Source organism: Pseudorca crassidens, chromosome 14, assembly GCF_039906515.1.
Source record: "Pseudorca crassidens isolate mPseCra1 chromosome 14, mPseCra1.hap1, whole genome shotgun sequence".
Taxonomy (NCBI): domain Eukaryota; kingdom Metazoa; phylum Chordata; class Mammalia; order Artiodactyla; family Delphinidae; genus Pseudorca; species Pseudorca crassidens.
In genome coordinates this window covers 37,655,267-37,682,511 of record NC_090309.1, presented here as the reverse complement: position 1 = coordinate 37,682,511, position 27,245 = coordinate 37,655,267, and the positions used below count along the sequence as shown (strand labels likewise).

Below are 27,245 nucleotides of genomic sequence, written 5' to 3'. Positions count from 1 at the left end.
GGGACTAGGGAGATGAGTCAGAGAAGGAAATAGAAAGGTAAGTAGGGGTCTCTCCTGATGGCCTTTGTGGCTGAACTAAGGAGTCTGGGATCCAACGTGAGGGCTGTGAGTGGCTGCTGATGAGTTTGAAGCAGCGGAGCAACATGAGCAAGCAGATTTAAGTTTTAGAAAAATCACTCCAAAGCACTTCCATCGTCCTGGATTTAAATAACACTGAAAACAAAGGCAGAACCACCATAGTAGAAGCCCATGTTTTACTCAAGAAGTATGCTCCCCTCTTCTTAATTCTGTAACATAAATGTCATGCTGAAATAATCCCAACGGTGCTGGGGTAATGAAAAAAACATTTTAAACATAAAATGTCTTTTATTGTGGGCTTCTTGACTTCTTAAAAAACAAAATTATACATCTTCAAAGATGATTAAAATGAAATTCTAGAATCCCTACACATGCTCTGCATCTATGGTCTTAACACTACATGCACCCCTAGTAATCACAGGTCTGACTGAAAATGACTTAATAAATAAAAATTTTATTTAATGTAAAATGCTTAGTTTTCCAGGGATTAGTGTAGAGCTATGTTTACACTGAACTCTATAAATGTTACTGACAATTTAAATTATAAAATCTTAAAATTCTCAATTTTGTAAAATACTTTAGTACTTCCTCACATATATGTCACATTGCCATTTTTAGGATGCTGACAGGAAATTTAATTTTTGAGAAATTATAAAAGAATTTAATGAACTGAATTATAATTAAAGGTATCTGCTGTATCATACATACAATGAAATATTAGATAAAAATGTCAGATATTGGTTATTGAAGCCTCTATTTCTTATGTGGTCAAACTGTCCAGACAGATCATATAGAAAAGACATGCTCCAGCCAGCACCCTGCTCTGAATTGCCCTGTTTCATTCTTGTACTTTGCCATCTATCTTTTGTCCCTTAATTTTTTTTTTTCTTTTTTTTTCAGGGACCAGTGGAGGTGATGATGCTTTTAATTCTCCCTAGAGAGGTAACCCCAGGCACTGAGGCTTGGCCAGGGCGGCAAGGTGCTAGGGGGTGCAGCCCAACCCCTTGGGAGGTGGCCTTGAGGGCAGAGTTCCAGTGGGCTGCTGGAGACGGCCAGCCTTGGGTGGGCCTCAGTAGCCGTCGTCGGCCCAGGTAACCTCGTAGTCAGGGTACCTGGCTTTGATCTTCTCAGTGGAGATGGAGTGCTGGGCGTGACCGTGTAACCCATGGAGTAGCCGTACACATGGACCTTCTTGCCCTGGCTCTGGTGGGAGATGCACCCACGTCCCAGGCACTCGCAGTCATAGCCCTTCTGCATCTCGCCTGATACCTCGTCTGTAGATGTCGGAGTGGTACTCCGCCCACTTGTAGCCGCTCATGATCTCTTTGCTCTCCCTGGCCAGGGCCCCGGAGGGCAGCACCGCATGGACTCGAATCAGCACATACTTGAAGACGCTGTCGCAGTTGATGTCCACGTCAATGATCTGGGCGAGGTTCGCTGCTGCCATGTTCCCAGAGTGTGCTCGCCCCTGTGGCCCGCATCCCTTCCCCACGCGACCTGGGGTATCCCTTAATGTTGGCTTCCACTTGTGTAGTAGACAATGAGGTAATCTCTTCAACATCTATCCCACCTCCTGACACCGTGCATCAGCCATTTGGTGTAAGGAACTGACCTAGACATGTGAGGCAGGCCCTGATAAGTCTGCCTCAATCAATACAATCTGATCCTTTTTGGCCTACAATTGGTCTAGGACCTAATGCTTAAACCAATCAGCACATGGCATTCCTTTAGAAACAGACTGGTTTAGGAATAGGCACATGACTGTTCCTAGGCCAACAAGACATGCTAAGAAGATTGTTTGGAGGCTTCTAGGAAAAGTTTCCTCGCTTATAAGTGAGTCATTAGAAGAGATGGCTTTTTTTTTTTTTAAACAAAGAAGCATGTAGCTTCAATTGTTACTACCACCCTACGAATATGAGAAAACCACTTTAGGATAGAACTGATGTTATCCTTGGTCCTTGGTGATGTTGTTGAACTGAGTTTTAACCATATCTGAAGCCCAGTCTATGTCTGGACTTCCAGTTGTCTGAACCAGTAAATTTTCCTACTGTTTAAGCCACCACTTTCAGTTGGGTTTCTGTTATTTGCAGCTGAATGTATTCTAAAAGATGCAATTCTCTACCACTTTTGCCTACCACCTTTGTTTCTAACCTGATGTACCCATTGGCTATCTTTCTTAGCGTTAACCATCAGCACTCTTCTATCTAGACATTTATAGTGAACATTTTAGTTGTCTACCCAATACCTGAGCCTAGCTTCTTCCACTGGACATTATGTAGGATAGGTTGCATGAACCTGGTGCAGCCACGGGAGAAGCTAGCCTGAAAACAAAGTTGATATGCTTAAAATGACAAAACAGAAAAATGGAAAAAAATCCGAGGCCTTGATAATGTCATTTAACTGATGGAACACTATTTTCAGCCTTCTTATTATCTGAATAACAAATATTCTCACTGTTTAAGATAATCTGAGTTGGGATATTCTGTTGTTTGAATTTGAAAACAACTGAAGTATTGTAGTAGTGTCTAGTATTAGGAGAAATGGTAGTAAGAATGAGAATGTCAGTAAATGTTGACTACGTCTTATGGTTTTCACTAAAAACGTATAACAAAAATGGAAGCTTAGGCTGAAAACAGAGAAGGACGTGGGAGGCAGTAGTAGGAGATAAACTTAGTTGCCAAAGTTTCTCCTATAGATGTCCTGCTAAATAACTTACATTGGACAAAGGCACCTAGTTTTATGTCAAATATAGGTTTACAGAAGGGGCTTCTCTATCTACATTCATTGTTTTCAATTACACTAGCAACAAAGGTCATCAAAATGTGAACTAGGAGAATGGGCAGATCTCAGAGAGATGTTTATGGCTAGAAGACTGAAGTGCTCAGACCCAAAGACTATGTCTAGTTGGACTCTCTGACCGTATTTACTGATTTGTAGAATTAGCCAAAAGAAATCAGAATCCACTAAGTCTCTTAGGGAATTGACTATCAAAGAAATTCTAAGCCTGGCCAATCCACAGCAATGAGCAATTCTGTGATAGTTCAATTCCTTAGGCACCCTCCCAGCACCCCAAACTCACACTAATAAAAAGTGCTAAACTATCTAATACCTGTTTCAAATGTAGCCATAGAAGACAATGAACAAGGAAGATGTTCCCAAAAGAACAGAACTAAGGGCAATGGAAGGCAATGGGTTATCTCAAAAAACAGAATCAGAGACTACCATATTGGCCGACCAAGGGACTCATCACTGCTAGGGTGGGCAGTCCTCTCTTCTTTCTAATAGGATATGATATGGGCTATGGGCCAATATCCACTGAATGTCATTTCCATTCTCTCCTTTCCAAATAAGAGTTTCAATTATATTTATCTTGTTCCTTCTCTATTATTTCATATTGAAAATGTTTGAGGTGGAAAACTTTAAGCCATGGGTTCACAAGGAACCATGTCCAGACCTGACAGAGAGCTCTTGGCCTCGGTGCTGGATGTGGTTGCTGGCTGAGACTTTGGGATGTCTCCCACTGGAGAGATAATGAATGTGTCTCAAGTAGGTATGGATATAATTTTAGATTGTGTGTGGGAAAAAGGAGGTACAAAGTTTGACTTATGTGATAGTGTTGGCTGTCTACTCCATATCCATTTTCCCTTCTTATTGAAAGAGCTCTACTTTTGTTCAGGTACCCACCCCTTTCTACATGTCCATGTGCATCAGGAGACATTGGTCTCATGCCCATTCCCATGAGGTAAATCCTGACTAGTCTAGGCCAGTCATGATTTTTCTGTTCTCCTTGCTGGTAACTGTTTTAGACATGGGTGTACTGAGCAATGACATATGAGGAAAAGTTTGCTAGAAGACTTCTGGTAAATATTTTCCTACTTTTTAAAAAAATACACAAGGAAATCACAGCTTCCCTCTGTGCCCTTTATTTTGTCATGTCGGGTTACAATGTACGGGCCTTCTGCAGCCATCTGGTAAACATTAGCAGAGCTTTTTGCTATGTACAAAGCTGACATGCTTAGGCAAGGAAAACAATGGAAAGAAACAGGGTCCTTCAGACACTGAATTAAATAGTCTTATAGACTGTCTACCTCAGGATTTCTTGTCATGTATAATAGTAAATATCCTTATGGCTTAAGTCTATTTAAATTGAAGATGTCTTTTACTCACAGTTCAAAGCATCCTCACTGATATATCTCTGTTTCACCCTTTGAGTGCTGTTTTCACCTGATTAATATTTTGTAATGCAAACTTCCCTAGAGGCACCTTATTGAAGGTAGAGACTGGACACTGACCTAGATACTATATTCCAGTGTATTTTTTGGAGCATGAACACATTTATTCAGTTATGCCATACAAATACTAATTCAGACCCTAGTCTTTCAGTGTTTCTTATGAATTGAATTGTGACCCCCTAAAATTTATATGTTGAAGTTCTAACTCCTAGTCCCTCAGAATACCTTATTTGGAGATAGGGTCTTTACAGAGCTAATCAAGTTAAAATGAAGTCAGTAGGGTGGGTCCTAATCCATTGTGACCGGAGCACTTAGAAGAAGAGGATATTTGGACACAGACACAGAGAGATAGAAAATAATGTGAAGAGACATAGAGAACAGAGTCAATCTACAAGCCAAGGAGAGGAATATATCCTTCCCTCACAGATTGCAGAAGGAACCAACTTTGCCAATATCTCGATCTCAGACTTCTAGCCTATGGAACTGTGAGACAATACATTTCTGTTGTTTAAGCCACTCAGTTTGTGGTACTTTGTTACAGCAGCCCTAGCAAACTAATACAGTCTCTGTGCCATTTCTCCTAGGAATGAGGAAGAAGTTTTTCTTTCTTAACAAATGCTAGTCACTCAGTTACATATAAAATTTAATTTGACAAGCATTTATTGAGTAACTACTATATCCCAGGACTTGTTAAGTGATAGGTTCACAGAGATAAGTACTCACTTCTTGTTCTCAAAGAGCTCAGTAAAGTAGCTGTGTTCACATTTAAACTAATTAAGAGAAGAGTTATGCTCAAACACTTTAGAAGAAACTATTTCAACAAGTCATAAGCCAATGCAGATCACTCTTATGTGTACATTAAAGCAGATTTCTCTCATTAATGTTCATGATAAATAAATGTTATATTCATGAGAGGAATAAAATTGTATTAATTATTTCATAATTAATTCAGATTGAATTATATAATCAGTCTTAATTGGTGAAGGTTTACCCAAATGATTTGCAATGAATAATTTTTTAAAAGTTGCTCAAGACTATCAATAAAGTTCCTAGGGGGCTTCCCTGGTGGTGCAGTGGTTGAGAGTCCACCTGCCGATGCAGGGGACACGGGTTCGTGCCCCGGTCCAGGAAGATCCCACATGCCGCAGAGCAGCTGGGCCTGTGAGCCATGGCCGCTGAGCCTACGCGTCCAGAGCCTGTGCTCCGCAACGGGAGAGGTCACAACAGTGAGAGGCCCGCGTACCACAAAAAATAAAATAAAATAAAATAAAGTTCCTAGGATGTGGAGATTATAAAGGAAGAGGGGTAGTAAAAAAATATTAAAAATGTGGTCCTGTCCTCACTTATATAATCTAATAGAATACCAAGGCAATGAAAAAAGATATAATTATACTTACAAAGTAAGATATAGGGAAAAGAAAATCTAAGTGAAGAAAGAAAGCTAGCACAAGGAAGGGACTAGCTAGCACTAGTCTTTCTATGTAGAAAACTTTTGTAACTTTTTATAAAAGGAGTTTTAAAGGAGAGGAAAATTCATACAGCCATCATTGGTCATTGTTCTATTTCTCTTCCCTGCTTAGAGCCAGAAATTAGGTCCACATTTACTTTGCCAAGGAAACACCAGGCTCCTCTGGTTACTGAGACTTAACAGCCAGTCTCTGCTCCCTGCCAACTTGCCTTGGGGCAAAGTGTGGCGAGCTATAAAATTCTTTTAGTCCAGTCAATTCCAGACACCTTTTCAGAAAAAAAAGTGCAAGTGTTACCAAAGAAATAAGTGGTCATAGGACAATAAGGTATTAAATTTTATTTAAAATCATTCTATCCTGAACTGTTCTAAGTTTGTCTACATATTATAACCTATTAACTACTTGCAGGAAGCCATAATTTTTTAACAACTGAATTTTTTAAAGAAACCAAATTGATAAGTAAATAACATATTTGACCTTAGATGAGTATGCTATTTTTGATGCTTTCATGTAAAGTTAAGGTTCTTTGTAAAAAAAAAAAAAAGATAAATATTAAAAGTACCATTTTAATGTTCAAATGTTTCTTTTATTCCAGAAGAAATTTATGGTTAGGAGAATTAAGCAAGAATAAATATCTTTATTTTAGCTTGAAATTAGGCTGCATCTGTCATAATTAGATGTTGAATTGAAGTCTAAGGTATCTTTCTTCTGACCAAACAGGGTAATAATTCTATACTTAATATCTCTAAAAGGTTATATTTTTCAGTTGAAATAATACCAACCTTAGAATTACTTATTTTGAATTTTGGAAGGTCATCAGTGTTCTAGATCTAAGATCTATCCATGATCTGAAATGTTTTAGAAGTGAACAAATGGGTACTTCTTACTTTTGCTTAATTACCACACCTACCAAGAATATTTTACACTTAGAGTCTACCAATGCAAATAATAGTTTTCTGTTTCTGGAATTTTCCTATTATGTAAATCAACTGCATTCTGAAGAGCCATTTTGGTCCAAGTGAACAGAGATGTCCAAGAAATTTAGCCTGTGAGGAAATTAATTAAGAAAGCTTGTCAATATCTTATTAGTTGTTGATTTTAAGAGGAGAAACTGAAAATCTCTCTCCTTTTGGATATGCCAAGGAAGCCTGTAATCACATTGCTTCTGACAGCCTTCTTGTGACTAAGATTCTGGTGTCCAAGATGGCACCTGATCTCACCTCCTTCCAAAGGCACACCAAAATTATAAAAATTGCAGAGCAACTATTGATGAGACAGACCTGAAGATGAGCAGAAAAGATCTTCTGTAATTAAAGATATAAAGAAGAAACCACATTGAGATAAGTAGGAAGGGTGGAGATGTGGTATAAAGACCCAGAGCCCTGGGGTAGGCAACCCACAAATGGGAGGATAATTACAACTGCAGAGGTTGTCCCCAAAGAACGAGGGGACTGAGCCTCACATTGGGCTCTGCACTGGGGTCCTGCACTGGGACCTGCACTGGGAAGATGAACCCCTAGAACATTTGGCTTTGAAAGGCCATCAGGGCTTATTTCAGGAAAGCCAGAGGGCTATAGAAAAGAAATTCCATTCTTAAAGGGTGCACACAAAATCTCACATGCTCCAAGACCCAGGGCAGAAGCAGGCATTGGAAAAGATCCTGGGTCAGACCCGCTTGCTGATCTTGGAGAGGCTCCCAGAGAGGCAGGAGGCAACTGGAGCTCACCCTGGGGATACAGACACTGGTGGAAGCCATTTTGGGGAGCTGGTTCTACCACGTGGAAACTGGTGCTGGCAAGTGCCATTTTGGAATCCTCCCTCTAGCCTATTAGCCTCAGGACTCTGCCCTGCCCCCACCCACCAGCAGGCTGGCTTCCTTAGGACCCCTTAAACCCCCAGATGCCCTGTACTGCCAGTACTAGATCTAGGATCAACCTCACCCACCATCTCAGGGACCCCTGGGAACTGCAGCCAGTGACCTCAGGTCCTGGTTCCACCTACCAGTGGGCCAACAGCAGCTCCAGGACCCCTGCGGTCCTGCAGCTAGAGATGTCAGAACCCAGTTCTGCCCATCAGTGGGCCACCACTAGGCCCAGGATCTGAACCTGTCCACCAGTAAGAGGGCACTAGCCCTGGGATGCCCTGGGTCCCAGCCCTGCCCACCAGAGGTCAACACCAGCTCCAGGACCAATGCAGCCCTGCAACCTACAGTGTCAGGACCCAGCCCATTCATCTGCAGGCTGGCACCAGCCTTGAGACCCATGGGCCCCAGGACCACCCATTAGTGGGCCAACACCAACACCTGGACCCCTAGAGTCCTGCAGCCAGAGACCCCAGGACTAGCTGCACCCACCAGTGAGCCAGTACCAGCCCTGGGATTCCCTGGGCCCCAGCCCTGCCCACCAGCAGGCTGACAACTAGACAGCTTAGGCCCCTCAGCCAGCTGCTCTGGGATCTAGCCCCACTCACCAGCAGGCCAGCACCACCTTTGGGACACCCCAGAACCTGCAGCCAGTAAAGTCAGGAACTGGCCCTGCCCCCAGCAAGCTGACACTAGATCAGGCACTGCAAGCCCCAGAGTCAGCCACCCTGGGACCTGGCTCTGCCCACTAGAGGGCCAGCACTAGCCCTGGGATCCCCAGGAGCTCTACACCCAGCAGCCTTAGGACCCTGCCCTGTCCACCAGCAGCTGGCAGCCTCCACATAAGGCAGGGCCTGGAAACCAACTGAACTGGGGGCCATCCAGGCCTACCAGACTGCCCACAATAGTCAGCCTGCTACAATAGAAGGGCTCACTCAACCCACACTGGGGGCACCCCTAGGGCATATAGCTCTAGTAACCAGAGGGCAGTCTCCTACAAAAGACCACTTCTCCAAGACTGGGAAACATAACCAACCTACCAGAAACACAGAAATAAAAACAGTGAGTTAGGCAAAATGAGGCTACAGAGAAATATGTTCCAAACAAAGGAACAAGATAAAACCCCAGAAGAACTAAGTGAAGTAGAGATAGGCAATCTACCTGATAAAGAGTTCAAGGTAATGATCATAAAGATGCTCTAAGATCTTGGTAGAAGAATGGATGAACACAGTAAGAACTTTAACAAGAGTTAGAAAATATAAAAAAGAATGAAACAGAGCTGAAGAATAAAATAACTGAAATAAAAAATACAATCAAAGGAATCAACATTAGATAATACAGAAGAACAAATCAGCAAGCTGGAAGACAGAATGATGGAAATCACTCAAGCTGAACAGAAAAAAGAAAACAATTTTTAAAAATGAGTATAGTTTAAGATACCTGTAGGACAACATCAAGTGTACTAACATTTGCATTATAAAGGACCCAGAAGAAGAAGAAGAGAGAGAGAAAGTGGCAGAGAACATATTTGAAAACATAATAGCTGAAAACTTCCCTAACCTGGGAAAGGAAACAGACATCCAGGTCCAGGAATCACAGTGGCCCAAGCAGGATCAACCAAAGAGGAAGATGCCAGGGCACACTGTAATTAAAATGGCAAAAATTAAAGATAAAGAGAGAATCTTAAAAGCAGTAAGGGAAAAGCAACAAGTTACGTATAAGAAATTCCCATAAGGCCATCAGCCGACTTTTTAGCAGAAACCCTGCAGCAGGCCGGAAGGGAATGTCATAATATGTTTAAAGTGATGAAAGGGAAAAACCTACAATCAGACTACTCTACCCAGCAAGGCTTTCATTCAGATTTGAAGGAAAGATCAAAAGTTTTATAGACAAGCAAAAGCTAAAAGAGTTCAGCAACACCAAACCAGCTGTACAAGAATGTTAAAGGGACTTCTTTAAGACAAAAAAAAGGTCACAACTAGAATTATGAAAATTATGAAAGGAAAAATCTCATTGGTAAAGGTATTTATACAATAAAGGTAGTAACATGACCACTTATAAAGCCAGTAGAAAGTTTAAAAGATAAAAGTACTAAAATCATCTATATCTACAATAAGCAGTTAAGGGTATGTAAAACAAAAAGATGTAAAATATGGTGTCAAAAACAGTAAATGTGGGTGGGGGTGGTGAGTAAAAATGCAGGGTTGTTAAAATATGTTTGAACTAAAGAGATCAGCAACCTAAAATAATCATATATATATTTTTTATATATGCATATAAAATTATCATATATATTACTATATATAAACCTCATGGTAATTACAAACCAAAAATCTATAATAGATATACACATACAAAAGAGAAAGAAATCCAAACATAACACTAAAGTTAGTCATTAAGTCACAAGGGAAGAGAAGAAAGGAACAGAAAAGAACTACAAAAATAATTCTCAATTAACAAAATAGCAATAAGTACCTATATGTCAATAATTACTTTAAATGTAAATGAACTAAATGCTCCAATCAAAAGATAGAGAGTGGCTGAATGGATACAAAAACAAGACCCATATATACATTGCCTACAAGAGACTCACTTCAGATCTACAGATGCACACAGACTAAAAGTAGGGGGATGGAAAAAGGTATTCCATGCAAATGGACAAAAAAGGAAAGTACTAAGTATATCAGACAAAATAGACTTTAAAACAGACTGTAGCAAGAGACAAAGAAAGACATTGCATAATGATCAAGGGATCAATCCAAGAAGAAGATATAATGATGGTAAATATATATGCACCCAACATAGGAGCACCTAAATATATAAAGCAGATATTAACAGACACAAAGGGAGAAATTGACAGTAACACAATAATAGTAAGGGACTTTAACACCCCACTTACATCAATAGGTAGATCATCCAGAGAGAAAATAATAAGTAAACACTAGCCTTAAGTGACACATTAGATCAGATGGACTTATGTATATGTAGAGAGCATTCCATCCAAAAGCAGCAGAATACACATTCTTTCAAGTGCACATGGAACATTCTCCAGGATAGATCACATGTTAGGCCACAAAACAAATACCAATAAATTTAAGAAAACTGAAATTATATCAAGCATCTTTTCCAACCACAAGGCTCTGAGACTAGAAATCAACTACAAGAAAACAAAAAACACAAAAACAATAAACACATGGAAGCTAAACAATACACTACTAAACAACCAATGAATCACTGAAGAAACCAAAAAAGAAAATTTTAAAACTAACCTGAAGGGGCTATCCTGGTGGCGCAGTGGTTGGGAGTCCGCCTGCCGATACAGGGGATGTGGGTTCGTGCCCCGGTCCAGGAAGATCCCACATGCTGCGGAGTGGCTGGGCCCAAGAGCCATGGCCACTGAGCCTGTGCATCCGGAGCCTGTGCTCCACAATGGGAGAGGCCACGACAGTGAGACGCCCATGTACTGCAAAAAAAAAAAAAAAAAAAAAATCATGAAAACAAATGAAAACAAAAACACAATGATCCAAAATCTACGGGACACAGCAAAATCAGTTCTCAAAGGGAAGTTTACAGTGATACAAGCCTACCTCAGGAAACAGGAAAAAAAACTCAAATAAAAAACTTAACCTTTCACCTAAAGGAATTAGAAAGAGAAGAACAAACAAAACCCAAACTTAGTAGAAGGAAAAAGAACTCATAAAGATCAGAGCAAAAATAAATGAAATAGAGGCTAAAAAAAATGGAAAAGATCAATGAAACTAAGCTGTATTTTTTAAATGATAAAGTCAATAAACCTTTAGCCAGATTCATTAAGAAAAAAAGAGAGAACACTCAAATCAATAAAATCAGAAATGAAGAAGTTACAACCAACACCACAGAATTATAAACAATCATAAGGGATTATTATGAGCAATTATACGCCTATAAAAAGGACAACCCTAGAAGAAATGGACAAATTCATAGAAATATACAATCTCCCAAAACAGATTCAGGAAGAAATAGGAAATATGACCAGACTAATTATCAGTAATGCAATTTAGTCAGTAATTTTAAAAACTCCCAACAAACAAAAGTCCAGGACCAGATGGCCTCACAGGTGAATTCTTCCAAATATTTAGAAAAGAGTTAACACCCATCCCTTTCAAAATATTCCCAAAAACTGCAGAGGAAGGAATGCTTCCAAACTCATTCTACAAAGCCAGCATCACCCTGATACCAAAATCAGACAAAGATAACACAAAAAATGAAAATTACAGGCCAATTACAGGCCAATATCACTCATGAACATAGATGCAAAAATCCTCAACCATACAGTAAAAGGATCATACACCATAATCAAGCTGGATTTACCCTAGGTATGCAAGGATGTTTCATATCTACAAATCAACTAATGTAATATACCACCTTAACAAATTGAAGCATAAAAATTACATAACCATCTCAATAGATGCAGAAAAGGCTTCTGACAAAATTCAACATTCATTTACGATAAAATCTCTCAACAAAGTGGGTATAGAGGGAACATAGCTCAATCTAATAAAATCCATATATGACAAGCCTACAGCTAACATCATATTCATTGGTGAAAAGTTGAAAAGTATTTCCTCTATGATCAGGAACAAGACAAAGATGCTCACTCTCTTCACTTTTTTTTTTTTGCAGTACACAGGCCTCTCACTGTTGTGGCCTCTCCCGTTGTGGAGCACAGGCTCCGGATGCACAGGCTCAGCGGCCATGGCTCATGGGCCCAGCCGCTCCGCGGCATGTGGGATCCTCCCGGACCGGGGCACGAACCCGCGTCCCCTGCATCAGCAGGCGGACCCTCAACCACTGCACCACCAGGGAAGCCCTCTCCACTTTTATTAGACTTGATATTGGAAGTCTAGCCACAGCAATCAGACAAGAAAATGAAATAAAAGGAATACAAATTGAAAAGGAAAAATAAAACTGACACTATTTGCAGATGACATGATAGTATATACAGAAAAATCCTAAAGAGATCACCAAAAAACTACTAGAACACACTAATGAATTTGGTAAAGTTGCAGTATACAAAACTAATATACAGAAATCTGTTGCATTTCTATACAGTAACAATGAACTATCACAAAGAGAAATGAAGAAAGCAATCCCATTTACAACTGCATCAAAAAGAATAAAATACCTAAGAATAAATCTATCTAAGAAGGTAAAAGACCTGCACTCAGAAAACTGTAAGATACTGATGAAAGAAACTGAAGATGACACAGATGGAAAATATATCATGCTCATGGATTGAAAGAATTAATATTGTTAAAATGACCATACTACCCAAAGCAACCTACAGATTCAGTGCAATCCTTATCAAAATAACAGTGGCAGTTTTCATAGAACTAAAACAAATAATTCTAAAATTTGTATGGAAACACTAAAGACCTCAAATAGTCAAAATAATCTTAATTAAGCTGGAGGTATCATGTGCCCTGATTTCAAATTACACTACAAAGCTACAGTAATCAAAGCAGTATGGTAATGGCACAAAAACAGACATTTAGATCAATGGAACAGAATAGAGAGCCCAGAACTGAACCTATCCTTGTATGGTCAATTAACACAATGAAGGAGGCAAAAATATACAATGGAGGGACTTCCCTGGTGGTCTGGCAGTTAAGACTCCACGCTTCCACTGCAGGAGGTGTGGGTTCGATCCCTGGTCAGGGAACTAAGATCCCACATGCCGCGTGGTGTGGTCAAAAAGTAAAAAAAAAAAAAGAGTATACAGTGGAGAAAAAGACAGTCTATTCAATAAATGGTGTCAGGAAAACTGGATAGCTACATGCAAAAGAATCAACTGGCCTACTCTCTCACAGCATGCACAAAAATAAATTAAAAATGGATTGAAAACTTAAATGTAAGACCTGAAGTGATGAAAGTTCTGGTAGAAAACACAGGCAATAATCTCTTTGTCATCAGTATTAGTAATTGTTTTTTAGATGTGTCTCCTCAGAAGTGAATCGAAAGCAAAAATAAACAAATAAAACTACATCCAACTAAAAAGCTTCAGTATAGTGAAGGCCACTTACTGAATAAGAGACAATATGTGCAAGTGTTATATCCTATAAGTGGTTAATATCCAAAAATACACAAAGAACTCATACAATTCAACATCAAAAAAACAAACAACCCAATTAAAAAATGGGCAGAGGACCTATATAGACATCTTTCTAAAGAAGACACACAGATGGCCAACAGGCATATGAAAAGATGCTCAACATCACTAATCATCAGGGAAATGCAAATCAAAACCACAATGAGATAATCCTCACACTTGTCAAAATGGCTATTATCAAAATACAACAAATAACAAGCATTGGTAAAGATGTGGAGAAAAGAGAACTCTCATGCACTGTTGGTGGGAATGGAAATTAGTGCAGCCACTATGGAAAACAGTATGGAGGTTTCTCAAAAAATTAAAAATAGAACCACCATATGATCCAGCAATTCTACTCCTGGGTAATTTATCCCAAGAAGACAAAAACATCAATTTGTAAAGATATATGCACCCCTATGTTCATTGAAGCATTATTTACAATGGCCAAGATATGGAAGCAACCTAAATACCCAACAATAGATGAATGGATAAAGAAGATATGGTATATATATACAATGGAATATTACTCAGGCATTAAAAAAGAATGGAATCTTGCCATCTACAACAACATGGATGAACCTAAAGGGTATTATGCTAAGTGAAATATGTCAGGCAGAGAAAGACAAATACTGTATGATTTTACTTATACGTGGACTCTAAAAACAAAACAAGTGAATAAACATAAAACAGAAACAGAGTCACAGATTCAGCGAACAAACAGGTGGCTATCAGAGGGGAGGGAGTTGTGGGGAGGACAGAAAGAGGTAAGAGAGATTAAGAGGTACAAACTTCCAGTTGCAAAATAAATATCATGCATATGAAATGTACAGAGAGGGGAATATAGTCAATAATTACGTAATATCTTTCTGTAGTGACAGATGGCATCTAGACTTACCATAGTGATCATTTTGTAACATGTAGAAATAGTGGATCAGTATGTTGTATGACAGGAAATAACATAATGTTGTAGGTCAATTATACTTCAAAAACCAACCAACCAACCAACCAACCAACTCATAGAAAAAGAGATCAGATCTGTGGTTACCAGAGGTGGGGGGTAGAGAGAGGGGGGATTGGATGAAGGCAGTCGAAAGGTACAAACTTCCAGTTATAAGATAAACAAGTATTAGGGATATAATGTACAACATAATAAATTAACTCTGCTATATGTTATATATGAAAGTTAAGAGAATATATCCTAAGAGTTCTCATCACAAGAAGAAAATATTTTTTTTTCTATTTCTTTAATTTTGTATCAATATGAGATGTTGGATGTTCACTAAACTTACTAGTGTAATCATTTCATGATGCATATAAGTCAAATCATTATGCTATACACCTTAAACTTAAAGAGTGCTATATGTCAATTAAATCTCAATAAAATTGGGGGAAAAAACCTGCAATAAAATAGGTTAAAAAAAAAGAAGAGGAGAAACAGAATTTAAAGGAAGGTAAACCATAGAAGGTTGGTGGTATCTTAGAAGTAGAATTTTAGATTTGGAAGTGACCTCAACCATTATCAAGTTATAAATGAGGTAACGGGCTCACTGAGATTCAGTGACTTGCCCAAGGTTTCAGAGACAGTGGAAGTTTAAGGAATACACCAAAGTAGCCTCAAGTCTAATCTTTCCTTGACACTAGCCCAGTGGTGATAACCACTCCATAGTAATCTCAATGGTTTGTAGCAGCATCAGAGTCTTTTCTAAAGCGATCTAATTACGGGCTGATATAGATAAGAGGTTTGCCATCTTTTTCTGTAAGGGCCAGATAGTAAATATTTTAGGCCTTGTGGACAACAACCAGTCTTTGTCTCATTTTTCTTTTTTTATTGTAACCATTTACAGAAGTAAAAATCATTATTAGCTCAAGCCCCAGTTAAAGGCTTAAGGCTAAATTTGGCCCCTGGGCCAGTAGTTTGCCAATCTGTGTTACAGGTCAGAGAGTGTTGGTCAGCACACTTTTCATTGACCCAGAGCAAAATAAAAAAATAAGGTAATGTAGTGAGCTAATAGATAAGAGGTTTGCCATCTTTTTCTGTAAGGGCCAGATAGTAAATATTTTAGGCCTTGTGGACAACAACCAGTCTTTGTCTCATTTTTCTTTTTTTATTGTAACCATTTACAGAAGTAAAAATCATTATTAGCTCAAGCCCCAGTTAAAGGCTTAAGGCTAAATTTGGCCCCTGGGCCAGTAGTTTGCCAATCTGTGTTACAGGTCAGAGAGTGTTGGTCAGCACACTTTTCATTGACCCAGAGCAAAATAAAAAAATAAGGTAATGTAGTGAGCTAAATTCATTCAGTTTAAAGAAATGCCCTCTGTTCTGAATTCATGTCCTTCCTCAATTTTGGGAGAGAGAAAAGCATTAAAATGTTTATGGAATAATGGAATAATGATGATATAGTTTTTGTTTGTTTTTTATGATCTCAGTTAAAAAGAAAAAAATTAGTTACCTAAGTCCCCATAATTAATAATTATATATATTATTGATACCTGAAACCCCAAAGTCTAAAAGAGTACTTGTGGATATTCCCTGCTCCTAAATAAAGCATTTTAGGCTCTTAGAGTATATCCAAGTGGCATATACAACTGAATACACATAACTTAATCTTAAGAAACCCCAATTGAAGTCTGGCAATTACTTCAGAGACATCTGAAAAGATCTTATGTTCCCTTTATTTGGATGACAGAATGTTACTTTGCCCAGTGAGTTATGAGTTCAGTACAGTTGCACTTCTGGTTCTTACATAATGGAAATAGCCTTTCTCAAGACCTATCTCTACTGGTATAGTGTCACATATGAAGAGAGACCATGTTTTGCCCATATTTTTATCTTCCCACAGCATCAAGCACAGTCATGAGAACTATATTTTTTCTGATTGAATAAATAAGCAAAATAAAATGATCAGAAGTTCAGAAGGACGCTGGCAGGATTATGGCCCTTAGCAGATACGAATTTAGAGAAATTTGGGGAATAGTTAGGGCTGAAATATGTGTGTATTCCAGATGGACTAACAATTTGGCATCTTTCCAAAGCAATATCCAAAAAAATATATGTTCAACACTTATCTAGAGGTAAGGCTAAGTGTTTAATGGCAGAAGAGTGTATTAGTTATTGATTGCTGCATAACACATTACTCAGCAGATTAAAACAACAAAGTTTATTGTCTGAAAATTTCTTTGGGTCAGGAATTGAGGAGAGGCTTAACTAGGTGGTTCTAGCTCAGGGTCTCTCATGACTTTGTAGTTAAGCTGTCAGTTGGGGCAGTCATCAGATAAAGGTTTGACTGGGTTGGAGGATCTACTTCCAAGATGGCTCACTCAAAAGAGGACTCGGTTCCTCGCCATGTGGGCCGCTCCATAACGTTATTTGAATGTCCTCTTGACACGGCAGCTAGCTTCCTCCACAGCAAGTGATCCAAGAGAAAGTGCAAGAAGGAAGTCACAATGTCTTTTGTTACCTAGTCTCAGAAGTCACACATTGTCATTTATGCCATAGCCTATTCATAAGAAGCAAGTCACAAAGTCCAGCCAACACTCAAGGAGACAGAAGAGGGAAGATGGTAAGTACCACCTCTTCAAAGGAGGAGCATCAAAGAATTTGTATATATATCTTCAAATCACCAAAAATAACAAGGAACAAGTACACTGCCTCTCCTCTATTGTTCTGAACAATTCAATTTTAATCTCAAACTTGCATACCCTATCATCACCGTTAAAGATGGTTTAGTGTTCTCAGCATGCCCTATGGGAAGGAGGATCCACCCATCAGCCCCAAGTAGTTTACCCAAATATTTCTTTTAACCCATGAATATCAAACACCATTTACACATTTTTCTCCATATAATAATATTTTCAGTGATATTTTAGTCTCACAATGAGGTTTATAGATGTCCTAAGTTAATGTCCCAAAGAACTGCCTTGCTGAACTTTAGCTCTGCCTGAAGGTAAAGAATTGTGGAAAATATTGGACTGAGTTTCTTATAGGAACATTTCCTACAAAGGATGATTTTTTTTAAATGTACAGTATACACAACTTCTCACTTAAGAATTTTGCTGCATTATACCTAGTCCTGCAAATGTATATCAGAAAATTCTCTATATTATCGTTAGCCTATACAGCTTAAAAAAACAAGGAAATGTATTGTTTCTTGCACCTAAAAGAGAAGGAACAAGAGTTCTGAAAAATTCTAATTCTTAGATTTCTTTAGGACATTCTTAACCAATTATTGAAAGTAGCTTAGGACATTGTTCTGAGTATAGAGCATTTTACCCAAACTCTAACCAAATGAAACACCAGATTTCATACTTATATCTGTTCAGGAAGGTGAAACCTTTCACACAGTCATAACACAAAAAGCTCAAGGTTTTCTCTTTGTAGTTAGATGCTTTATAGCATTTCTAGAGACCCTGACATTTCAAAGGCCCATACCTTGAAAGCTATCTATACAGGGAGTAACACAGACACTTAAGAAGAATGGTCAGAAGAGATGGTGCCTGCCCACCAGCATTTACTTTTAAAATTATTTATGTTTGCTGTTGGTAGGAACGTAAATTGGTGCAGCCACTATGGAAAACAGTATGGAGTTTCCTCAAAAAAATAAAAATAGAGTTGGCATATAATCCAGCAATGCCACTCCTGCACATATCCAGAGAAAACTATAATTTGAAAAGACACATGCACCCCAATGTTCACTGCAGCACTATTTACAATAGCCAAAACGTGGAAGCAACCTAAATGTCCATTAATAGATGAATGGATAAAGAAGATATGGTACATATTTACAATGGAATACTACTCAGCCGTAAAAAAGAATGGAATAATGCCATTTGCAACAACATGGATGGACCTAGAGATTATCATACTAAGGGAAGTAAGTCAGAAAGAGAAAGACAAATACCATATGATATCACTTATATGTGGAATCTAAAATATGACACAAATGAACCTATCTAAAAAACAGAAACAGACACACAGACACAGAGAACAGATTTGTGGTTGCCAAGGGGGATGGGGGATGGGGGATGGGGGATGGGGGATGGGGGAGGGATGGACTGGGAGTTTGGGATTAGAGATGCAAACTATTATATAGAGAATGGATAAACAAGGCCCCACTGTATAGCATGGGGAAACTATATTCAATATCCTGTGATAAGCCATAATGGAAAAGAATATGAAAAAGAACATATATATGTATATATATATGTGTGTGTGTATATATATATATATATATAAATACACACACATATATATATATATAACTGAATCACTGCTGTATAGTAGAAATTAACACAACATTGTAAATCAACTATACTTCAATAAAATAAATTTTAAAACTTATTGATGTTTATTATTGTCATTAGAAACTTATCACTAAGCTTCTATATGGAATTATGTCTCATGAGATTCTAACATTTTCACTCTGACATTCATTCCTTAGCAGAGACACCAGCCCTGAGAGCAGACAAAGCTGTGTGTGACCTATGAATTTCAAACATACAAGGAAAAAGAGTTTCTGATTTAATACAGAAAAAAATAATCAATTTGGTCATCAGATTTATTGCCTGCAATAAATTTACAAATTTTTGCTTTTAAAAATAGTATGGTATATCTTTCTGGCAGAATTGGTATAGTGTAAACCAGAAAAGTATCATCTTTTCATAATATGTTGTTGAGTAATATAAAATTAGAATAAACTAAAAGTTGAAAAATTTGGTTCTTTGCTTAAGTAACTTTGGGTAGTGAGTTAAATAATTTGCCAGCATTTACCATCTGCTGTAACCCCATCTCTTTATTTTCCTGTATGTTTAAAATTATTTTTCTGGGTACTTTTTATTTTAAATAAATTTATTTATTCATTTATTTATTTATTTTTGGCTGTGTTGGGTCTTTGTTGCTGTGCTAGGGCTTTCTCTAGTTGTGGCAAGTGGGGGTCACTCCTCGTTGCAGTGCGTGGGCTTCTCATTGCGGCGGCTTCTCTTGTTGTGGAGCACAGGCTCTAGACGTGCGGGCTTCAGTAGTTGTGGCATGTGGGCTCAGTAGTTGTGGCGCATGGGCTCAGTTGCTCTATGGCATGTGGGATCTTTACCTCTTGGTGTTCACATCTCTGGTGTTCATGGCCCAGTGAGTGTGAGCAGGACCTGTAACTTGCTTATAATAAATATAATATAGCAAAGACTGTCACTCCCATGCTCACACTGTTCTGTATTGCTAGCAATGACTCACTCTAGAGACTCTCCTTGCTGGTTTGATGAAATAAGTAGCCATGATGGGGAAAGTCCACATGGCAAGGAACTGTGGGTGGTCTCTAGGAGCTGAGGACAGGCTTCAGCCAACAGCAGAACAAAGTGGGACTTTGAGCTGTTTAACTACAAACAAATGCATTCTGCCCACAACTTGAGCAAGTTTGAAAGTAGATACTTCCCCAGTCAAGCCTTCAGTTGAGAACACAGCCCTGCCAACACTCTGTAGTCTTGTAAGACCCTAAGTAGAAGACCCAGCTAAACTGTGCCAGACTTCTGATACAGTGAAACAACAAATGTGGATTGTCTTAAGCCTCTAAAATTTGTGGTAATTTGTTATACAGTAGAAAACTAATACAGATGTAACAAACCCCCTCCTCAGTCTCCCTCTTCACCAAAATGACAGCTATTTCCTAATCTGTGGCTTTAATATGAACTCTGGGTTATATAAAGTTTGGAAAAATCATTTCTAAAGTAGTTGAAAAGATGAATTAGAAGGGTGGAAAGGAAGATTAAGGTAGGAGATAATGGCAATAGCCCAGGTGAGAAATGGTGAGGGTCTGAATCAAGTCAGAAAATATAGGAATAAGAGCAGGTTTCAGGAGGAATATAATGAGACCAATTGGGACACAATAGTTCAAGGTGTCTGTAGAACCTCTAAGTGAAGACAGTAAGCTTTGGTACTAACTGTGAGAAATGCTAGTTTGGATCTGGCAAAGGTCACCTTGTCCTGGACATACCATCACAACCTGACAGTAACCTGCCTTTTCAGCCCTCACCATGTATTCTATGCTTCATGGAGCTATCTGATGCTCCCCAAATAGAACACACATATTCACATTTCCATGTCTTTGCTCATGTTGTTCCCTCTGAATGAAATGCATTTCCCAGTTGTGCATATTTATGAAAATCCAATTCACTTCTTAAAATCCAATTAAAATATCAATATGCTTTGTTAGTATGTAAGCTTCCTCAAGGACAGAACTTTTTGTTCTGTTCACAGATATATCGCAAAACTCCAAAATAATGTCTAGCAGGTAGTAGGCACTCAATAAATACTTCCTGAGTAAATGGATGAAAGTCTTGGAACTAGCCATTCTTTTTTTTTTTTTTTTAATTTTTAAAATCTTTTTAATTCAAAAGATTTGCATATATTTAACAATGTACATAATATATTAGTACAGACGTATATATGTAGGTAAATACCAGATTTGGGGATGTGGGAATAAAGTTATTTTATTATCAGGGATGCGTGATCAAAAAAAATTGGAAAGCCATTGAACTAGAGAATGTTTAGTCTCCAAAAACCAGTTTATAGCTAGAGTCAGGTTGTAATATGCTATAGTTGCTTAGCTTCCTTTGCCTTTCCTTACTCAGGTCTCGTGTATTCTTTTTTTTTTAATAAATTTATTTATTTTATTTATTGGCTGTGTTGGGTCTTCATTGCTGTGCGCGGGCTTTCTCTAGTTGCAGGGAGTGGGGGCTACTCTTCGTTGTGGTGCGTTGTGGGCTTCTCATTGCAGTGGCTTCTCTTGTTGCAGAGCATGGGCTCTAGGCATGCTGGCTTCAGTAGTTGTGGCACGTGGGCTCAGTAGTTGTGGCTCACAGGCTCTAGAGCACAGGCTCAGTAGTTGTGGCGCACGGGCTTAGTTGCTCCACGGCATGTGAGATATTCCTGGACCAGGGCTCAAACCTGTGTCCCCTGCATTGGCAGGTGGATTCTTAACCATTGCGCCACCGGGGAATGTTAACCATATTTTTAAACCATATTCTTAACCATATTTTCCAAATAAAATATGGTTATTTTCTTAACCATATTTTCCAAATAAAATATCGAGACATGGTTTCACAAGGCTGAATGTACTAAGAACCGCGGTGGATCAAAAAGTTGAAATTATACCTATAGGTTATAAAAATTGGGTGTAATAGTTCTAGCAAGCCTCTGGATCCCTGTAGGATACAATGGATTTATTTTCCTTCTCTGGAAAGAGTACAGTAGTTCCTTTAATGGTCCTTTTGTAGGCCTTGTACAGAGGATCCTTTGGGGAGCTGGATAGTCTCTTGTGCCTCTCGTTTCCAGGTACTGAAGTTCTTAAGGGACCTCTTCACTCTTCCAAATCACTCCAGGAGACTGTTTAGTACATGGACCCTAGAGGTTGTGAGGCCATTTAGGACCTGAGGAAATTGTTTCTTCCTATGTGTCTCATTAACCATCAATAACTATTGTTTCAGATAATTGAAAGAATAGAATCCTTGGAGTAGATATATAGGATGTGGTACTTGCCACCAAGTAAGGAGTTTTGAATCAATGAGCACTATATTGGGGCAACTTTCGTGTTCCCCTTGTTAATTTTGATTGCATATTCCTGATAATTACTATTACATGAGGTAATTTAAAATATAATATTAGCTAACATCTCAAATATGTTCTATGATATGGAGAAGTGTGTTAATAATTTTGGGAAAGTAAGCTCATTTGGAAATTTTAGTAATGCCCCATCATGACAGGCATTGATGATCATCCTAGAGTTGTACTTTTCTCCATTTGGATTTTTTTTTTTTTTAACATCTTTATTGGGGTATAATTGCTTTACAATGGTGTGTTAGTTTCTGCTTTATAACAAAGTGAATCAGTCATACATAAACATATGTTCCCATATGTCTTCCCTAGCCATTCTTAATTCTCTACCCAGTCACAGAGCAAGTACTAGTGTATTCCGCATGCTTAACAAATGTTTGCTGATAAACAGTACAACCTCTCCTAATGTTTCTGAACAAATGAGGAAAAGAAAATGTAAATTTAGTAGGAGAGATAATGGGTGTATAGCTGAACTTTAGTTCTGTTGAACATTGTGGATCACTTGTTAATTCATTACCGAACATACTATATGCAAGATGTGACTGCTACCGAAAAGTCATTCCTAACCCCTTCTCCCTTGCCTCCCTCTCATTACAGAGGTGAGGCAGACAGTCATTTCCTGAGCCCCCTTTACAGCTAGAGATAGTCTTGTGACACCATTATGGTCAATGAAATGCAAGGAGAAAACTATTGGATAGATGATTTGAGAAAGATATGTCTTTTCTAGTAAAAAAAAAGAGGCAAGTAGAAAGTTCTAATAGTGTCCCCTGCATCCTGCCTTTGAAAATGGTTCTGATGCTTGGAGCTTTTGCATCCATCTTGTGACTATGAAGAGAAGGCAAAAGGAATCACAGAGCTACCAACCTGAACCCCCTACATTAAGCTGCTAAAAATGTCAACAAGCACCTATTCTGGATTTCTTGTTATGTTAGACAAATAAGCCCCTCTTGCTTAAGATCTATTAGTCTGTTATTTGTAGTTGAAAATATTCCCAAACAAGTAGAGAAGGTTTAAAAGTCTGGATAATAATACAATCTGGTAAATAACGCTACATATGAAATGCCCTCAAAATGCCTAATTTGATTTTGAAATTGTGGTTTTGAAAGTAGCATCTACATATCTTTTAAAAATATGTATCATAAGTTACACCATCTCACGTTTGACTATGTTGTCATAGTCTTCACTGTCTCTTCTGTTAAACCTCATCCTGTGGATAACTGTCAAAATGAAGAAATCATGATTTCAATAGAGTATATTTGTTTCTCTGATTTCAGAGAAAGGCCTATTAAAATTAAAATTAAAGGGACAGAATAAAGTAAAAATGAAAAATGATGATTAGTGAAAATTCCAAGTTTATCCACCCAAAAGTTTCAAAGTAATTATACTCCAAAATAGTGGCACTGTATCTACACTTTTCAAAAAACTTAAGTAAGCTTTTTGATTTACACACATTGCAAAAGACTGGGGTGGTAATGACAGAGCACATTACATAAGTTTGTTCCTATCTTTAAAACTGCAAACCATTTTACAGGACCATTTTTAAGCTGTCTAAAAAGTATAACAAGAACTCTATACTTTTCTCTGTTACACTTGTCAAGTTTCATCAGGGCCTGAGTAGTGTTTTTTGTTTGTTTGTTTGTTTCTGAGTAGTGTTTTAAATTGCTCTTATAAATGAATACTGTAGCCAATCACCAGTTCCTAGTATTGTTGAATAAATGAAGCAAATAGTCAATAAGAAACTACCAGTGTAAGTAATAATCTGGGAGGCTTTCCAATAGATTAAAAAGGAATCATTTATTAAAACAATTTCTAAGAAATTTCATCAACAAGAACTGCTCTGTATTATTGGAATTACTCTACTATGAAGAGTAGAGTTATCAGCATCTTCCTTCTTATTTTTTATTCACAAGCACTATTTAGTCAGGAAACACTTATAAGGCTAAGAAAGCACTGAGATGGGCCTGGAGTTGGAGGATACACAGGTGAAGGAGACAGAGTTCCTCTCCTCTAAGACGCTTTCATTGTAGAGTAGAAGCCAGACACACGGGAGAAAGCCTCCAAACCACATCCCAGTAGTTCTATTAACGATGGACCTACCAGAATCTAAGGGTAGAATATCCCAGATGGATGGCTTTGTTTGTTAAGGAACTGCATTTAAATCCATTCCAGTGGAATGGTCCATGTTAGTCAGGCCCATAATGAGATAAATGTATCAAATTTAGCCATGGTGATGGCTTTAAGCACGGGAATGCAAAGTATCATAACAAAACAAAGAACTGACAGAATGGAGTCAAGCAGTGTTTTTGTTTTTTACTTTAACCAAGTATTGCTGTTATTTTAAGGGGTTAACTTTAATCAGGTATTTCTGTTATTTTAAGGAGTTAAAGTCAATGTTTCCTGATTTGAAACTTGTTTGTTTCTTGATAGTATCTTGAGAAACAAAAATAAACATACTTATTAGAATTCCATATCTTGTCTCTTGGCAGTATTATGTTTTCACTTATACAACATATTTAGATCAGGTATATAGATGCTGATCAATTCTTACAAAAGTTCCTGCCAGAATTAAAAATGTCACTATGGGTAATTACCACTTAAAATTAATCACATCTTATATTAAGATAATTAGAATTGGAATTCAAAACTGTGAAGCTGAAAACGTATCCACAAAAAGCCTTGTATAGGAATATTCATAGCAGTTTTATTCATAATAGCCAAAAGAAAGAAAGAAACAAATAAAGAATTCAAGTGTCTATTATTAGGTAACTAGATAAAGAAAAATGTGACATTGTGTGGGTTGAATAGTGTCTCCCAAAAAGATATGTCCACCTGGAACCTGTGAATGTGACCTTATTTGGAAAAAAGGATATTTGCAGATATAATTAAGGATCTTGAGATGAGATCATCCTCAATTAGGGTAGGCACTAAATCCAATGACACTGTCCGTACAAGAGACAGAAGAGAAGAAAGACACAGAGGAAAAGGCCATGTGAAGACAGGGGCAGAGGTTGGAGTTAGGCTGCCACAAGCCAAAGAACACCTGGGCCACCAGAAGCTGGAAGAAGCAAGGAAGGATTATCCCCTAGAGTCTTTAGAGAGAAGGAGCATGGCCCTGAAAACACCTTGATTTGGGGCTTGTGGCCTTCAGAGATGTGAGGAATAAATGTCCATTGCTTATATATATATATAACAACAGAAATTTAGGGAATTCCCTGGCGGTCCAGTGATTAGGACTCTGTGCTTCCACTGCAGGGGGCACAGTTTCAATACCCTGTCAGGGAACTAAGATCCCACATGCCACACGGTGTGGCCAAAAAAAAAAAAAAAAAAAAAGTCAAAACTATTAGCCAGATAGGGCTTTGCATTGACCTTAGAATAAAAACCAAAAAAGTGTTGCTGCCTGCCTCCCAGCCTTTCTTCTTCCTCCCCTCCTACAACTTCTTGTAACAGGAGGTACATGATCAATGCTGACTTTTAGAAGAATCCTCTGGCAGCAGTTGGGGAAAGCTGGAAATAAGAATAGTTAAGGTCCACTGGGATAACTTAAATAATAAGGAATCGTTTAATGAATGTCTGAAGTAGAGTGACAGTGGGAATGAAGAAATGATGGATTCCAGGATGAATAAAATATTATTCACCCAATGAAACACTATATAGCAATGAAAATAAACTATGGCTACATAAGACAACATGGTTGAATGCCCCAAACATGCTGTTGAGCAAAATAAGCAGGACACATAAGGATATAAACAGTATGATTCTTTTTATAAGAAGTTCAAGACAGGAAAAAACCAAACTATGTTGTTTAAGAATGCTTATGGACGCTTAATAAAGAAAGACGTTTAATAAAGAAAAAATAACAAGCCAAGATAGTAGTTACCACCAGAGGGAAGAGAGCCATATTGTATGCATGTTATATCACGATTTAAAACAAAGTTTAAAAAAGTATGAATCCTACAGAAACAGTTGAGATAGACAGAATTGGAATTTATATACGGAAGGTAAGGAGGGGACCTGGGTTCAAATCTTGGTTCTGTTACTCACTAGTGGTGTGACCTTGAACAGTTATTTAACCTCTCTAAGCCTTGATTCCTACTAAGGGAGCTAACAGGGCTGCTACTAACATTAAAGTTATCTTCTGTCTTCGAGGAGTCACCCCCTCTGGTTGGTCTGGGTAAATCTCCCTCAAATTACTGAGTTTATTAAATGCATTGTGATTTCCTATGCCCTATAATGGATAGGAGTTCCTCAGCACCTTTACAGGTCAGCTGGCTGTTTCCAACAGATGGAGGATATTAAGCCGTCTGCTCTTATAGTCCTGTTCTCAAACTTAGACATGTATCACAATCTCCTGGAGGTCTTATTAAAACACAGCTTCTGGGCTTCCCTGGTGGCGCAGTGGTTGAGAGTCCGCCTGCCGATGCAGGGGACACGGGTTCGTGCTCCGGTCCGGGAAGATCCCACATGCCGCGGAGCGGCTGGGCCCGTGAGCCATGGCCACTGAGCCTGCGCATCCGGAGCCTGTGCTCCGCAACGGGAGAGGCCACAGCAGTGAGAGGCCCGTGTACCGCAAAACAAACAAACAAACAAACAAAACACAGCTTCTTGGGTCTCATAGGCCTGTAGTGAGGCCCGAGAATTTGCATTTCTAACAAGGGCTAATAAATTCCCAGATGATGTCATTACTACAAGTCCAGGGACAACCTTTTGAGAACCACTACTCTAGTATTCTATACTTTATTCTCAGGCTCTCCAAATACAAGGGAGAGAAACACTTTACTCAGACACTAGGAAGGAGCATGATTCCGTCCACTTGTGCAGCACTATTTTTCCCAAAGGGAGTTGGCTTTCCACAGTTACAGACCTCATATGTCCAGTA

At 38.4% G+C, this 27,245-nt stretch overlaps 1 long non-coding RNA gene and 1 pseudogene across 1 annotated transcript in view; both read right to left on the bottom strand.

Annotated features, from left to right (window-relative positions):
• Nucleotides 1-27,245, bottom strand: part of LOC137205647 (uncharacterized) — a 113,453-nt gene that overhangs the window by 61,860 nt on the left and 24,348 nt on the right. Inside the window, exon 3 of the long non-coding RNA XR_010934234.1 lies at nucleotides 10,907-11,100. This is a non-coding gene — a long non-coding RNA (uncharacterized lncRNA). The remainder of the gene's footprint in view (nucleotides 1-10,906; nucleotides 11,101-27,245) is intronic.
• LOC137205646 (14 kDa phosphohistidine phosphatase-like) lies at nucleotides 1,129-1,525 on the bottom strand (annotated as a pseudogene).